Raw genomic sequence first — 15911 nt, 5'->3', positions numbered from 1 at the left:
CTCCCTATGGCCAGACTTAGGGTTTAATTTTTTTCCCTCTCCAACCACCATCTTCGACCATTGGCAACAACGCTTTCAACCCACAAAATGCCGGTCACTAGATCTTCATCTCTTCTATGTGAAAAAAGAGTCAACGAAGGCACATTTTTATCTATTCCAAATGAATCGATGATTCATTGAGTCTTCTTCTCGCCGAAAAGATGAAGATTTGGTGGCCAACGTTTTTTGGGCTGAAAGCTTCATCGCCGATGGATGGAGATGGTGGCCAAAGTAGGAAAGAAAATAAACCCTAGATTTTGGGGGGAGGGAGAGGAGGGGAATGTTGCTTTTGAAAATTATAAAATTTTACATAAAAGTGAAATTATTAGTTTTTAAAACCTAGGAGAAAATATAATTAATTTTATATATTTTTTTAATATTATTAGTAAAATGATGATTTTATTTTTACTTAAAACAAAAAATTTTAACAGAAGTTAATCAATAGTTGAATATTTGAGTGTTTCAACTCCTATAAATATGTATTTGTTTTTACGTTAAAACTTAAGTAATAAATAGTCTTTGACCTAAATTTTTATATGTCCTTAACAAAATTTTTACCAAAAAACTTAACACTACCCAAGGTTTAGTCAATTATCAAATTCCCACCTCTTAATTTTGAAAAATCCAAATACGTTTCCAAGTCAAAAACCCTACTATATATATATATATATATATATCATCTCCTCTGTAGTCTGGCATCAGAAAGTCGTCGGCTCTCCGGCATTCAAACTCGTCTTCTCTCCAGCTTCTCAACTCATCTCCTCTAAGGCACTCAAAATCTTAGTGAACTCTCCATAACTTGTCTTCAATTCGTTAGTGCATCGAACTGTTTGTCTTCATCAGACTTTGGTATGATTTTTCCTTCCCTGACTAAGACAAACTCTCTCGTTGATGTGCTAAGTTATTACCTTTTCAATGCTTTTGTTTTGGTGCGATCTCCATTGCTCCTTAGTGAATGGCTGTAATGAATATTCTTTTTATTGATATATGATTTAGCAACCTTTCAATTGACAGACAAATTGGTTGAAAGAACATCTTTTCTGTTCTCTTCCTTTTCTTTCTTTTACTTTTTTGGATCTGCACTTCTAGTGTGCAGTCATTCATCATAATGTTTGGACTTATTCTATATTTATTTCATAGACTTAAGATTATGACCCTATTGAGTTCTGTCTTGTTTATTTGTATATTTAACATTAGATTATATGGTTGTTATAGTGTTAAATTTTATTGCTTGGGCTTCTTTGTTGTATCACGAATTTTATTTGCCTAGTGGTTTAGATAAATGTCCATACGAGGTTTTGTTATCGTTTATTAGTTCTATGGATTCTTTGCATAAACGAAAGAGTGGGTAGTATATTGTCCTGTTAAAAATACTAATTACCTATTTGGTCAATTTAGATTTTCATAGACGATTGCAACTTGTTCCATTCCCTTGATGCTCCTATTTGTTGAGCTGTATTGTTGTATCTTTGTTGCACTATTTGAAGTTCAAATTAACAATGAAGTACTCCTGCGATACTCATCTGCTCTTGTCCAAGGTGCTACAAATGTTTTCTGGTATGAATATCATCAATTACAGAAGAATTGATTTTCCTGAAGTTGTTAGTTGTGCAGATGGCTTTAGTAGCTTTGGATGTTGTTACTGTCAATAGTTTTCTGTGTTTCATGTCTTTAGTAGATCATGCTTTTTGAAATAATGCAAAAATTAAAATTCTCAGTTTTTCACCGCTCAAGATCTCAAATTCTTTTTCTGTACCATCTTCTTTCATTCTCGCATTGCTTTCATAGGAAATAGGCAGCTATTGATGTATAAATTTCAATTGTCTAGAAGCCAGAGTTTGACAGTTTCCAAAATTCTCACATTGCTTTCATAGGAATTTTTAACAGTTAATAACATGCAATTCTGAAATTATGTGTCATGTTTCTGAGCTTTTTGAAACGAATATTTTGCATAGCTTTTTGTCTGTTGTTATACTTGTCTGAAGTCTGTTGCATTCCCTTCCATAGCTATCCTTGTGATGATTGACTTCCAACATTCTGGCTCTACTGTTGCATTCCCAGAAGGTTGGGTTAATGATAACTTATTTGGTTTCGTTTTGTGTGTTGTATCATCACAAGGCCATCAAAAACCTAGATATTTCCAAGTTGGATTTCACCTGATTATTAATGGAGAGATTATTTCTCATGATACATTAGTGGACTCAATAAAATTTTGGCCTGGGTCTCCTGAAGGTGAGAACGTTATTGAATCAGATAATATATTCATAACTTATAATTGCACTGAGATGCCTGGGAAATTTCCTCCACTCAATTTGAATAGCCAGGGTGGTGTAGAGTTCTTCGTTGAATGGAGAACTAAGAATAGTGTGGTTTGAAGCCCAGTGAAAAAATGTGGAGTAACTTTATTGTATCACAAAAATGATGATTGGAGAAAAGATGCAAGAGTGGACAAAAATGATGAAAGACCTCATAAGCGATTGAAAGTTGAAGGTTGAAATGTTGTTGCAGAAAAGGTAATGTAAGTACAAAATCCCCGAGCTTGTAATATTAGGTCAGAACATGTTGATGAGATACCCTTTATGTCCCCATGTCCCTTTCTCATATGGTAAAGGGATGAGTGATGGTTGTGCAAATTTAATAAAGCTTCCAGAGGAAATTTACTCCATTTCTAGGGCTTCTTGTTTGCCTAATCTTCACGATATGCCTAATCTTGGAACTTTTTTCCTATGGTGTTGTTTATAGTAGTTTAATAGTTTCAAGGAAAAACTTCATGGTGCCTTCTGAACTATTTGGCTAACTTTCTGCAATTTACGGTCATGGTCTATGCTCTGCAGTTCTCTATTACACAATTTTGAAGTGCCTCTTTTTTTAAATGTTATTCAGTGTGTTTTCAGGTTGGGTTTATCTCAGGCTGGCAACTAGGCGTGTGGACACAAATTCCCTAGACTGTCATTTTAATATTCTCTGGATTTTCTTGCCTGGAATTTGATTATGTTACTAACTACTAATTAATTAGGTGTTATATGGTTACAGATATGGTTTGCTGCTATTTGGTTCTCTAGGCTATGAAAGGGTATTGGTTGCTCTTCGATACTACCGTAAGCTTGCTATTAACGAGTAATTAGTTAGGTGTTATATCCATTGCTACTTGGCATAACTTGGAGAAATAATTTGATGTGAAATTTGCTAATCATCTAGCCTCACTCTCTGTACAGGGTTTGTTGAGTCCTCGGTTAACAGCGGCAAACAAATTGATGCCGTACATTTCATTCATGCCTTCCAGCTTACTGAAAGCTTTGCCCCTGTTCCCCTCTTGAAGACATACTTAAAGAATTGAAAGAGAAACTCACAAGGAAAAGGTGTGAGTTCAGGTGGAGATACTAGTGCACAGGTTAATTTTCATACTAAAGCATAATAAGTGAGTGATGCTTGGAAATTCCTTTGTAGCTAAATGCTAAATGAGAATTTTCTTTTCAATACAGATTGATGTAAATGCACAGGAACTTGCTACTTTGAAAGCTGTAGTTAGTTGTGTCCAAGAGTACAAGGTTGAACCTGACTATCCTCTTGATCCACTTCAAAAAAGGATTGAACAACTGGAGAGGTCGAAGTCTGACAAGAAAAGGGGTCAACACTCCAAGAAACAATGAGCAAACTGAGGATACCGTGGATTTCTTTCTCAAAGTGGCAAGACAGCTCCTCATAAGCTTGTTCTGCCTGTTTTCTGATGTGTCGTGCACTTGCGAGCAATTTGACAGGGCAACATATGGAGGAATGCCTGAGAGATATCCTCTGGCTGGTCCAAACTCCTATGATTATCAAGTTCCTAGCCAGCCTGTTTTTGCCCAGCAACCAAAATATTTAAATTATATAAAATACATATTATTTTTCCGTATTTTCACCCTCAATTCTTATTTCTCTCTTTTTATGATAAAAGTGTCTTCACCGAATAATTATATATTATAAGATAAATTGTAATTTCTAAAAATATAAAAGGTTCTTTAATTTTTTGAGGGTTATTAGAAATTCATAAAAAGTTTTGAGTTTTTTGGAAAATTTTAAAATACATTATGTCCCAATAGTTTCCAAAATAATGTTCCAATCTGAAAAAATTGAATAGAATATAATTCAAAAATTAATTTGTAAGTTTTTAAACTTTTTTAAAGTTTAAATTGTTATGTCTAAAACATTTGAGTCTGATAGAATACTGTTGTTTTAGGACAAGTGTTTTTTATGCTAATTAGGAGTAAAAATGTGTCTGTACAACAAACCCTGGGTGGTAAAATGTCATTTACGCAATATTATGTCTAAAACATTTGAGTCTGATAGAATACTGTTGGTTTAGGACAAGTGTTTTTTATGCTAATTAGGAGTAAAAAAGTGTCTGTACAACAAACCCTGGGTGGTAAAATGTTATTTACACAATATTATGGGTACTCATATAAATACTCAAATGGGTATAAATTTATGTATATAATCACATAAATTTACCACCCAGGGTTTGTTGTGCAGACACTTTTTACTCCTAATTTATGTAAATAACATAAATTATGTTATTTACGAGCGCTAGCGCTTTACATAAATTTATGTTATTTACGCAATATTATAGGTCGAACACTAGCACTCGTATGCAACTCTACGATGATTTACTTCTCAACAGGTTTGAATTTTTTTTTGTCTCTTTATGTAGATTTGTGCTTAATCTCTTGTTTCAAAGTGAATTTTTGTTTGAATTTGTGGTGATTTGGTGTTGAAGGTATTATACTATGTGCCTCTGGTTCGTTACACCACCTCGACAATTTGCTATTAATGTTAAAACTAGGAGTACTATTACCTAAGTCCCCTGTGCTACTTGTGAGCAGTACGGCAGACATCAGGTTATTTTTAATTTAATTTTATCATTTTGCCATCTTCATGTGAAGGGGAGCAAAAGACTCTTTGGTATTTATTGACATAATTAGGTGTCTAATTCATGCTATATACTGAATACCTAATGTGTAGCTTTCAAGGTAAATGAGTAAAAATATATTAGAAATTTTTCGTCATGTAATTGACTGGAACTGGGAGTTGATGTTTATTTTCACAAGGATCCCAAATTCGAGCTTGACTTATGAAGCATGTATCAACCTGTAAAATGCATTCTGGACTGCAATTGTTACCATGACAGGGTACAATATTTTTACAAGAGACAGGGTGCTGAGAGGAGTTCAAGCAGTGGTGTTCATTCTCATTATGAAATGGTGGGATGGATATTGGCGGGGATGCTATGGTTCTTGATGATAGATATCCATAGCAAACATGGTCTTTGCTCATTCAGACCCTCTGTGCAGGTATGTCTTAAAAACTTTTTTATTTCATAGATTAATTTATCATTGAGTTAAATTCAATTCACAACTGATTTCCTTTTCATAAACACATCATATTAATGCATGTGATATACATATATATAAAACTCTATATTGCCTTGTTAATTATTTATTTATTTTGTAGTTTTGATTGGTTTTTGGTTCTTGTTAGTCTTGATTCCTTCCTGCAAAATTCCAAATTTTTAGTACATAAATTTGCTGAATCTGACCCATTTTTAAAGCCTTGAGGATAAGTCAAGGAATGAATTTGGTAGCTATATGTATAGGCCAAGTAAAATCAGTGCCTGGCAAGGAACAATTATAGGGATCACTAGTTTTAAGTTAAAATATAACCTAAAGTAAAGCAAATGATAAACATCATAATTTTTTATATTGGTTTGGCTTATAAAATTCCAAAATGGTTTGGCTTTAAAAGTAATGAATCTTTTGTAGAGTTTCTAGAAATATGGCTCAATGATAACTTAATTGGTTTCATTTTGTGTGGTGTTGTATCATTACAAGTCTATTAAGAACTTAAAATTTTCCGAGTTGGATTTATCTGATTGTTAACGAAGAGGTCATTTCCTTTCTCTGTTTATTTGAATCAAAAGGATTTGAGGTTGAGGTTATTCAGTCAGATCAAGGGCCTTGTTTTCTATGGTTTTTATGGCCTCAACACATACTAGTAACTCGTAAACAGCTTTCTCATAGTTATGCCCTCAAAAAATGTGGCCGCCTAGGTATTTCTACTATATGTTAATTGGACTTAAACATTGAATTTAATTTATTTATTTAGTGAGATTTTAACTTGCAAACCTTCTTTCAACTCTTTTCAGTGACTTCTCATGTTCATTTAACTCTTTTATCCATAGTAATAGTTATCATTATTATTTTTTGATGTTTTACATGCTAAACATTGTTGTAAGGTATCTTTTAATTGTTGCCTATGGTTATTTCTAAATTATTTCCCTTTTGTTTCAAATATATAATTTATATTTTAAGCATGAAAGATGTCTTATATGGTTCAATTGGTTTATCAGGATTTTGTATATAACTCTACATATTAATAAACTTAACATGATTAGGATTTTTATTTTTCATTTTCTTTAAAGAGAATGATTTTACAGTGATCCCAACTCATAATATATTGAAAATGATCTTTTGTCTTTCAATTTGTCACATGTAGAATAAGGCTATGTTGTTATTGGTATTATCGTTATTATTAATGGAAGTATTCATTGTATTTTACAGACTACTTTATGTGATTCACAAATTGCTGCACCATTGAAACCTGAAGATGGTCTTCTTAGAGAAAATCTGATGGAAGTACAAAGTCCATGAACTCATTATATTAGGTCAGAACTGGTTGATAAGATTCCCTTTATGTCCCCTTGTCCCTCTTTCATATGGTAAAACGATGGCTGATGCGTTTAGTTAATGTTGCCTTCTGAACTACTCGCTAACTTTCTGTCTATGCTTTGTAGATGTTGAAGCACATCTTGATGCTATTCAGTGTGCTGGTTTCTAGTTGAGTTCTAGTTGCAGTTTCGTGGGAGAGAGCATGCACTATGATGGCAGTGTGGAGTTTGCATACTACAAAGGAGGTGCAATCGATCAAGCGTTAATCCAATTCGGTAATCAGATGGTGGTGTCATGTAGTTTAGGCTTTAAGATTTTATAAGATATTTACTATATTCTGTTAACTTTTGATACTTAATTATTGTCTAGTGAGTTTTAAAACCATTTAAAAGGTCCTAGATTTGAAATAAAATTTATTATTACATGTACTTCACACATTATGTTAGCATTTGTTTATATATAGAGAGAGGACATTGATATAGCTCCTAAAATTTTATCTAACATTTATTAGATTTCATTATTTTTTAATTGACCCCCTTATATTTTGTTTTTATTCAACCTTGATCCCACTAAATTTTATCTTTGGGTCCACTACTATGGTCAAGACATGGTGAACTCTCACTTGTATGTGTATTGGGGTGGGAATGATTATAGATGCAAATATTCCCTTCCCTCTTGGATAATTAGGAAAAGAAGGGAATATAAGACAAAATAAAAATAGAAGCAACAATGCCATTTACCTTTTTAATTAAGTTTCACTCTAGATTTGATGATATGCATTGATGTGTTAATAAGGTCTTTAAAAATTTACTATTAAGTAATTCATATCGAATTTAACAATTGACTTGATGAAAAAATCATGTGAAAAATCCTCTAGTATTTGAGAAGGTTTAATTGTTACTTAGTTAATGAATGTAAAATCATAATATTTGGATCAAACATGTGGAGTGACTTTGTTGTATGCTAATGATGACGATTTGAGAAGGGAAGCAACAGTGGACAGAGACAAGAGATTGAATACCGTAAATTGCTCTGCTAATGATTGTTAGAAGTGCTGCTAAACTGCTGCGTGTAGCTTGACCAATGGGTTCCGAAATCCTATGAAACTGTAAATAGATGGTCTCCTTATTTAGGAATATACAAGTGATGAATAGGCCTACAATTGTAAGCATCCTTCTTCTACATAGATATTTTAACTCATTGATCTATTTTCAGTGACTTCTCATATTCATTTAATTGTTTCCTTTGGTTTTCTCTAAATTTTTTCCCTTCGGTTTCTAATATATGATTTACATGCGAAGCATGAAATATTGCATCGAAAAGACTGTACCTGATTTTGGTGTCTGGTTCAAGCTTGTGGTGGGAGGTAGTTTAACAGAAGTTGTTATCCTACCGTTTGGCATCAACTGCTCATTAATGGAAAAAGAGGCACCTGTTATAGAGTTGTTACTTGGAGTAAGTGGTGACGTACATGTTAGTTATCATGAAAGAAAATTAGTGTTAGAATTCCTCTGTTTTGATTTTAGATGTTAGTTGCTGCCTGATTCTAATCATGAGCGTGAAGACCAAAATATGGAAAACCAATATCTTGTTCTTGTCGCTTTTGCATTTAAATTAAAGTCTTTTTCTTTCTTAACTTGTGATATTTGACTTTCATCGCTGGATTTGTATAATTAGACTGCTGCATACTGCATCTGCTTTTCTCCTTTTGCATCCTTATTGAAGATTTGTCTTCTGTTGATTTCATCTGCATCAAATTATGTCAGAACTTAACTATTAGATTCTGTTGCTATTGTTTAAGTAGAGCAAGTTTCTAAGGTTTCCATGACTTTGGTTGTTATGCACTGGAACTCAGTCTATTCGATATCCTGTTAGCCTGATTTTGTTTTAGTTCTAGTTTAGACCCCGAACTCAGATATGCTTTATATCAATTTTGCATCTTCTTGTTTTTATGCTTATATGTTGTAACTGTGTTTATGTGTAAAGCTAATGGAGCTGCATCCCATCATAAGTTCGAAGGGCATGAACTCACCATCCACCCAGTTTGTGACCCTAAGTAAATTTGGAATTTATGAGATGATTCATTAACTTGGTACATGGGGGGAAAACTTTAAAAGTAATGGCAATCCAAATATACCAATGCCTGTGATCGTGGAGGTGGATACAAAACTAGACACTCAGGTGCGAACTATTGACATTTACTGGGCCTGATAGTAGAGGACACATTATTTGCATTCCCAATCTAAATTATTCCTCTGTTCAACTTTTCAACAGAAAATACTTCACATGGAACATTTCTGCCTTCTAACAAGTACGAACAAGGAGCAAGCAAACCTTTTGGATAAGGTAAATTTGATTGTGTTTTGTTTATCTCTTATTCTAATATATATGATTATTATTTTTATTGGGTGGACATATCTGTTAAAAGATTCCCATTGAAAACTAGGAGAGTCCAAACTGTTTTTCTCCTCCATGTTCTCTTCCACCCCTTTTCCCCGCTGTATTTTTCTAGTTCAGGTTTGCTATTGTACATGTTATTTGCATCTTCTGTTTTCGGCAGACTAAGTCTTTGATCCTAGTTTCTTTGAAATTATTGTTGCTTTATGTTTGCTTAGTTGGCTGAAACTTTGAAATATTACACTTTTCAAAAGTAGTTGATGAGGACTTTTGGTCATAGCTTTGTGTTCTGGTATATTTGTATTTTGCTAATGTTAGCATATACTATTCTATTGTTTTCTCCGGCTTTCTTTTATGACAACTATTTTCAAATCGATCCTCTCCTCCATCCATGACTTAGAAATTACTCAAATATTCTACATCTACACAAAGCCAAGGATTGCCACATAAACTACTTAATGTTCTATGTACTACCTGTGACTTCAGTGTATTCTATGCTTGCAGCCTCATAATTGACCAATTTTGACCATAGTTTATTGCTAATTTTGTATATGGTTTTAAAGTAGATTTAATGATATTCCCTTAACATGAAGTGAGTTTTTTTCTTTTTGTTTTTTGTTACAAACTTCTGCAGATACAAAGGCGTCTTGCACAAAACTGTGAGGCTACTTGTAAAAGCTGGTTGCGGGAGGCCTGATTTGAAACAAATTCCCTAACATGCAACAAGTGGTTTGGGATTTTAAATTGAATTTTTATTTGTTTTGCAGGCCTATGTTCAACAGCTAGAAGCTAGTAGATTAAAGTTGGTTCAGTTGGAGCAGGAGCTTGGGTGAGCGAGACAACAGGTGTAAAGAAGATTTACTATTTCTATTTCTTGCTTAGTAGGCATTATGACACTATAAACCCTTTCCCACCTATTTCCTATTTATGTTCAAATATTCAAAACAACGAATGCTACAGTGCAAGGTTTGTATATAGGTGGTGGAGTAGAAGGTTGTCAGATGGGGTTCTGTGGACCTGTAAACCCAGGTTTGTCAAAGGATTGCTAAATAACTTGTTTTGATGTCCTTGCTCACAAACATTGCTATTTCTCGAAATTGCATGTCTCTAGCTACTTGTTTTGGAATTTCAATCTCGAGGCCTAGAGAGTATGCATGATAGTAAGACTGTTTGTGGAATTTTGTTACAACTAGCTTACCACCATCACCACTGATGGTATGCTCCTGCTATTAATCGTTTAATCGTGTTCCCTTTAAAGCATGATTCCCCAATATTTGCATAGTTTTGTGTTAGGATCTTAAATGTAAAATATGATATTAGAATCCTATATTAGAAAGTATAGACTTTTAGTGTAGGATTTATATGATTTTGGACTCTTTAATTCACTAGCAAGCTTTTGAGGTGTAGTTCTTCTAAAGTTTATATCATTTGATATCAAAGTCGTCATCATATCTTTTAGTTGCAATCGTGTGACTCAGATGATGTTGCACCAAGACTGTAGAGTGTGATAGTATGTTAGGATTCTAAGTGCAAGGTATGAGACTTGGATCCCACATTTCAAGTGCTTGCAAAAAGTACATAAGAAAGACTGCATAACCTCTTCCTCCGCACTGAAGTCCTTTTGAAGGTGTCTATAATTCAATGTTTCAAAAATGTTCCTGCCAATAGATTCCAGCCATCCATAAGCATAAGTTTCCAGGGCTTTGCAAACTTGACACCTCCATGAAAAATGATGTTGTGTTATGAAGCTATGTGTATAATCTCTAACATGTAGAATCTGTTCTTCGAAATTTGATTTCCTGTAGTTCATGTTGCTTATAAACCACAACTTTTTGTTATTTCATCTTCTTGCATTAAAAAAAAAGTCCTCACTGAGATTTGTGCAGGAATTGCTGCATTTGAGATGGAGTATGGACACTGGGTTGAAGAGCAAACTAGGCAAATTTGTGAAGTGAGGTCTGCTTTGCAGGCCCATATTAGTGATTTGGAGCTTCACATACTACTGGAGGGTGGCTCGAGCCACTATTTTGAACTTTTCCGCATGAAATCTACTGCTACAAAAGTCGATGTTTTCTATATAATGTCTGGCATGTGGAAGACAGCAGCTGAAAGTTTTTTCTTTTGGATAGAAGGATTTCGCCCTTTCGAGCTTCTTAAGGTGATTCATATTTCAATTTATTCAATAAAGTGAAATAATTTGCTCTATTGAAGGTAGTTATGGATAATAAGAGGAGAAACCGTAGTTTTGGACACACTTAAATATTGTTTGCTCATATTCTTCTTAATTGAATTGTTTATAAGGTCTTTCACCACAGGTAGAATAACGCTGATTCTTAAGCTGAAATTGATAATAGGTTCTCGGTCCTCATTTTGACACCTTGACCGAGTCACAAAACATGGAAGTTAATAATCTGAGACGGTCATGTCAGCAAGCGGAAGATGCTGACTCAAGGCATGGAGAAATTGCAGTCAACTCTTGCTGAAACTGTGGCTGCTGGCCAACTGGTAGAGGGAGGTTACATCCCAAGGATACCTACTGCAATGGTTAAGTTGGAAGCTCTAGTTAGCTTTGTGAACCAGGTAAGAATCCGCATCATTGCCCAATCAAGTATGGCTTTATTCTGGATTCTTCCAAAGTACAGCTGATGTTTCTATTGCATGCTATCTTCACTTGTGATATCTTTCAGTAATCCATTTTCTGACCCATCAATCAGTTCTTTATCAGCACATCTGATTTAAATTGAGAAACTTTATAGCGAGTTAAATTTGCATTCATCCGTGAAATTGAAGTTTTCTTCTACTTCCAACTGCTTATTAAAAGCACCATGCAGCTGGTATGAAAAATATCTAGGTGATGATTGAGTTATTATTTTGGCTGAAATTCTGCAAGCCCATGATGCCAGACAAATCACACCTATTTTAAACCATCTTATTGGCATTGAATTCATTATTTGGGTGATTTTTTGCAGTCATGATTCATAGGAAATATCATTTTCGTGATATTCTAAAAAACCATAGTTGATTTTTCCTTGAGTGCTTTGCATTTCTGCAAAACCCAAGTGTGGTTACAGAGCCTAATATGGATCTTAGCATAACATGGTTCCTTAAATTTTGGGTTCGTACAATCTGGTCTATGTTAGTTTTTACTTGGAACATCTTGACATGTTACCAACTTCATAAGCTCTTGCCTGAACGGGCTGATCATCTTCACCAAGAAACACTACAGCAGATGTTTCGTATCCTAACCACTCGCCAGGCAGCTCGAGGCTCGCTTGTGCTAGGAGAGTACTTCCAACGTCTTAGAGCTTTGAGTTCAATTTGGGCAACCCGTCCTCGTGAGCGTGCGTAATCTTATACCCGAAAAAATCAACAAGCTCAAAATCTCTGGAAGATCATCATTGTCGGAACTTTGTTTCCTGATCAGAGGTACCTCTGGACATTGCTACTATAAACATAATCTGCATGCTTTAAACTGCCGACATTTTTGAAGCAGTTGCAAGGGTCTTGAGAAATTGTAAATATAAATAGTCTCTGGACAAAGTTATGTTTGTAATTAAATCAATTTTTGATGCATGATGTTCATTTTTATCATCTTTTAAAGAGTATATTTAGGGTTGTCATGTAAATTTTTACAAGGCAACTGTCTTTGTACTCCATATGTTGTTATTTTACAAAATCTTGCATTCTTGGAGTATGCATAAATACTTGATTACGTATTTATGTTGTTAATAAATAAAAATAAAAATAAATCAATAATTATTTTAATACTTTCTCCAATGTAGATAGATTGGTATCAAATGAGTGAATTAATAACATTAATATAACATAATAAAAATTTTAAAAAAGATTTTATTTATGTTGATGTTATTGTAACATTAACATAATAATACCTGGTAAATAAATTGCAGTCTAATATGATTAACTTAATTTAATTTTGAATTTATTCAGTTTGATAACTTAAACATGTTTAAGTCATCAAGGTTTAAATCATATTCTTAACTAAATTTATCATTAAGAGTTGTAATGAAACTTGAATAGATAATTGATCGAATCTATTTAATTCACCCGATCCAAAACATTGTGGATGTTTGATGGGGTGGTCAACTCTAATTAATACAAAAAATCCTGTGACGGACCAGAGGCCTTTGGCTAGAAATGAATGACATCACTGCCGCCTCATCATCATACTAACTTTTATTCACCTAATCTTTTAAAAATTTAATGGAAACCCCTCAACTTTTCCTCATGGTTTTTGCTTTTATAATCCAAATTCTAAAAGTATTAATGTATTAATAATAATAATTTCATAAATTTTATAATTTCATTAAAGTTAAGCTATATTAATAAATAGTTTAGGAATTATACACATACATTTAACAAATATACGTTTTATAAAAAAAAAATTAATTCTAAAATTTATGATAAATATTTAAGTGATTGTATCTATAAAATTTTTTATATCTAAATTTTGTATCTATACAAAATCTATTATTTTTGATAAAATAAATAATTTTACCATACTAATCATGGTTTATTATAGTTAATAAATAATTTTTGTCAATTAATAATCATATTTCTTGTTGATTGAATTTTAAATGAAATGTTGGATTAAAAAATATTTGTAAATCTAAGGTTATTAAGATAAGAGATAAGAATAAATTTTGTATATAATTGAGTTTTTTTTTTGGTAACCAAAGAATTTTCCGTATAATTGTGTTCTAATTAATCTATTTTAATTACATGCATTTTTAATTAATTTTAATGCATGTAATTTAATTACATGCATAAAAATGGACTTTAATGCATTTTTCAAATTACATGCATAAAAAATAGTCAATTTTAATTAATTTAGATGAGAGTAATGGGGAACAGTATTTTCAAAATTACAGGACTTTCATGCAATGTTTCAAATTAAAGGGTGTACGAAAATGGACTTGGTAAAAATATGCAACGTCAATATCTGGCATTTAGAAAGGCCCACATGTCAAAATGTGGTGGGAAGGCAATAAATGACATTTAAAGAATACCATTGTATGTTAATAAAGATTTAGTCATTGTGATTAATGCAATAATGATTACATATTTTTTGTTAATTCATTTCAACATCTATAAATTTATAAATTCTTTAAATAAGTATATTTTAAAATTGAGAAACACGATCATCCCTAGTGATAGAGATATTTTACTTGATATACGAGAGGGTAGTAATTTTACAAAGACAAATAGATAAAAGAAGAATAAGAGGAAAAAATTTACTAATTTTGTAAATACCCTAACAATATAAATTATATTTTTTAAAAATTCCTTCAATAGAAAATTTTGATTATTCAAAATATCTGACTATTGACTTAAATATAATTTTTCTAATATTATTTTTGGGATAACAACTTTAATTATTTTAATGAAAACCTTTTGATCTTTAAAAAAAAATGATAGTTGGATCTATCTAGGTTCTGTTATCCTTATTAATTTTCTAATCTAACAAACATATTTATTATATTAAACATGAAATTATTGAATTCTTGTAGGTTTGAATATGCAAAAGATTCTAAGAATATGATGAGCTACAAGTATATGTATACAGATAATATATTTTCATATTTTAAATTACCAAAAATTGAATTCTCATTCGACATCTATTTTTGTTAGAGAATTACATCAAATGAAGGAGCAATAAAATCATTAATATGCTCCTAAATAGTTTTAAAAATAAAAATATAATATTTTAAAATTAGTTAAAGTTTTAATACTTTGTAAGAGTCTAAGTGACAAAATTTTAAATTATTAATAATATATTAGTAGTTTGACTTTTATATTAAATGTTGATAACAATTATGTAATTTTAATGAAAATGTAAAACAATCCTTTCAAAGAAAACTTAGCAGATTACTAAAAGAAATGAAATGACAGATGAAACTTTAGTTTTTTAAAACTTAAAGGACTAAAATTGTTTCTTTAAAACTTGGGTGGTTCATGGTAATTTGGCCAAAAAAGAATAAAAAACATAAAAAGGCAAGGTGACTTGCTTGCAAATATAATGCATGTGGAAATCAAAAAGCAGCGTAATGTTCACGGGTCAAAAAGTCCACGTGAAAAAGACGAAACACAGAGCATCTTCTGGGAAAGCAGATAAAGCAAAAAAGAGAAAGGCAGGCCATCTTCTTGGAAAAGAAATGAAAAAGACTTAGATATTGTGGAATGTAATTCAATTACTTAATTAGGTAATGTTTTAGTCTTTGCACTGATTAATAAAGATTTAGTCTTTTAAAGAATATATTTAGGGTTTTTGTTTTCAAGGTACTGATATAATGTTATCACGAAAATTTTATAAGACAATTGTCTTCGTACTCTATATGTTGTCACATAAAATTGTGTGTTTTACAAAATTTTGTGTTTTTATAGTATGCAAAGATCTTGTGTTTTTGGAGTATAAAAAGATATTTGATTATGAAATATTGATATATGTTAATAGAGATTTAGTTATTGTGATTGACTGGAGAATGACTACATATTGTATGTAAATTCATTTCGACATCCATAAATTCATAAATTTTTTAAATAAGTATCTTTCGAAATGGGGAAACATAATTACTCGTATTGATAAAGATATTCTATTTGATATATGAAAGAGTAGTATTTCCATGAAAACAAAAGGATAAAAGAAGAATATGAGAAAAAAATTTACTAATTTTATAAACTTGATCATACCCCAATTAACATGAATTATACTTTTTTAAGGAGTTCTTGAATAGGAAATTTTGATTATCCGAA

General features: G+C 32.0%; 1 pseudogene; it reads left to right on the top strand.

Moving 5' to 3' along the window:
* The first annotated feature begins 714 nt into the window (after window positions 1-714).
* LOC123199242 lies at window positions 715-12617 on the top strand (annotated as a pseudogene).
* The last annotated feature ends 3294 nt before the right edge of the window (window positions 12618-15911 follow it).

This window comes from Mangifera indica, chromosome 16 (genome assembly GCF_011075055.1).
Source record: "Mangifera indica cultivar Alphonso chromosome 16, CATAS_Mindica_2.1, whole genome shotgun sequence".
NCBI classification, from domain to species: Eukaryota; Viridiplantae; Streptophyta; class Magnoliopsida; order Sapindales; family Anacardiaceae; genus Mangifera; species Mangifera indica.
Note: the sequence above shows the minus strand (reverse complement) of the source record. Positions and strands in the feature narration are given on the sequence as shown.